The sequence below is a fragment of the Eucalyptus grandis genome, chromosome 9, assembly GCF_016545825.1.
Source record: "Eucalyptus grandis isolate ANBG69807.140 chromosome 9, ASM1654582v1, whole genome shotgun sequence".
In the NCBI taxonomy this organism is placed as follows: domain Eukaryota; kingdom Viridiplantae; phylum Streptophyta; class Magnoliopsida; order Myrtales; family Myrtaceae; genus Eucalyptus; species Eucalyptus grandis.
The window spans coordinates 18,853,959-18,856,538 of NC_052620.1; positions in this window are offsets into that span (position 1 = coordinate 18,853,959).

Below are 2,580 nucleotides of genomic sequence, written 5' to 3' on the forward strand. Positions count from 1 at the left end.
TCACACTTGCCCGTATTTTTTAAAGATGCCCAGTATAGATCAACAAAATATTTTGGCGTATGACACAGTGATGACAAATACTTTCATTAATCACCTTCTTTGGCTTATTTTCTTTGCTATGATTCAGGCCAAAGTTTGATTTTCTAGGGCGGTTAAATTTCTTACCATCCCTTCTAGGATTATGTTCTTGCTTGTACTCTTAAAATGACCAGTATTTTTCTCAAAATTAGCATGTGCTTCAGGCAATACTTTTGAGCCAGCAGGTCTAAGATCATGATTTTTGAGCAATAAGTCATTGGTTTGCTCAGTAGTAAGAAGCACAGAAATTAATTCTGAGTATGTGGCAAATTGATGTTGTCAGTATTACTGTTGCAATACAATATTTGAAGCATGGAAGGTGGAGAAAGTTTTCTCTAACAATTCCGTATCAGCGAGTTTGATACCGCATAACTCAAGCCAAGAAACGATATCAAATAAAGTAGAATTATAGTCAAACATTGATTTGAAATCTTGCAGTCTGAGATTTTGCCAATCATATTGTGCTTGAGGGAGGATAACAGTTTTGGTATGATCATACCTATCCTTCAACCTCCTCCACAAGATATGTGGGTCTCGAACGGATAAATATTGAGTCTGCAGGCTCTCATGCAAATGACGGCGAATAAAAATCAGCGCATTTACTTTATCCTTTTCATTTGAGGTTCCATCCTCTGTAATTGTATTAGCGAGACCTTGCCCTTGGACGTGCATTTCCATGTCAAGGCACCAGGATAGATAATTCTTTCCACTCACTTCAAGGATGTGGAATTTGGGCTTTTCAATATTTGCCATAATCTTTGCAAAAATAAATCCTTAAATTAATTAAAAGGATTTCCAAATATCCACCGCTACTTCAGGAGCAGAAGGATACTTTTAGATTTGAAATCTGGCTTCGGGCCAATAAAAATAAAAATGAAGAATTGATAGAAGAAGATGAAGTATGAGTTGATCAATAAAAAGAATACCCACCTTGCAAAAATTACTTACTCAGTCGGTAGATCTTCGTGCTTGCAAAAATTACTTACTCAGTCGGTAGATCCTCATGCTTGCAAAAATTACTTACTCAGTCGGTAGATCCTCGTGTTGATAACGTGTTGTAAAATATTGTGTTGCGAATATATAATAGAGAAAAGATTGAGAAGAGAAAGCAAGTGAACACTAGAAATAGTAGAGAAAGTAAGATGAGAGAGCTTTATTTCTAGTATCTTACTGTCGTGTCTCTGTGTTGTTGTGTGTTGTACATCAAAACTAAACTCCTATTTATAGGAGAACAAGAATATACTTATCATTAATATCAATGTATCGAATGATACATGTACAGAATAAGGAGACGAACGTTCATTGTATAGGAGATGTACTTAGAACATTTGATACAAATATACCATAATAAGTACATTGGATAAGATGAATATAATGAATATTCATTCATGTATTCTATTCATTCATATATTTCATAACACTTTTCATATACTATAATATTAAAATCTCAAGAAAACATTTGAATCGGCCAAGGTACATCGATGATTAACTGGAAATGAACATGAATTAGTTGATTAAGCTACTTTCCCCGGAGACAATAGGAGTCGCTATTATGACCGCTAAATGTGACATCCTATACATAATAGGAGTCACTACGTAAACTGTGATATATGATTGTCCCGTAGTAATGCTCTAGTTATAGGTTGATTGGGTTTTTTTTTTTTTTTTTTTTTGGTTGAATCCATTGGTCAACACCTATATCATTGTTTGTAACAATATTAAAAACAGTTAAAAATTAATTGAGAGAAATTAATGAAAAACACTATTTCAATTAAACACAAACCAATCCAAGTACATTTTCAAAAAGACACGGAGCTTTGAATCTACTTTTGGGGTGATCGTTAAATATCTCATGGCTTCATCCCACCGAGATGCTTCAAGCTATGAATTTAAGAATTAAATTGGTCATTTGACCCTCACATTAAGTTTAGATGCCAACATTATTCGTGGTAATTGTTGTTATTGAAAACTTAAATTACCAAGAAACGGGGCACTTGATATTGAAAGATTAGTTATAGTTATAAGTGATCAGCTTAGCGGTTAAGCGATTGATTTCGACGCTATAAATCTCATGTTCAAAATACTGCATCTCCCACTCAAAGTAATCTAGAGGGTCATGTGAATAATGCTATGGGTGTCAGCGATATTTTACTTGCTGCATGTTCATAGGACCGTTACGTGAATGGGTGAGGATTGGTAGGTGTAAACTAAGTTATTGTCATTTTAGGGATACTTGATAGGTATGTTTATATAATGTCAACAAATCTGTGCAAAGATGCCAGTTTAGTTTAGTTAATTGAAGCACATATTTAAAAAGAAGTCAATAGAGATATTGAAAGATTATGATCATATCATATTTCAAAACAATGGACAGATCTATAGAATGCACGTCCGATGATATGTGATATGAAAACGGTATAAACATTAATGGACGATTGTAGGTTTTTTTTCCCCATTTTGGTTGGCCCTTTCGGAGAGACAATCAGGGGTCCACCGATGGAC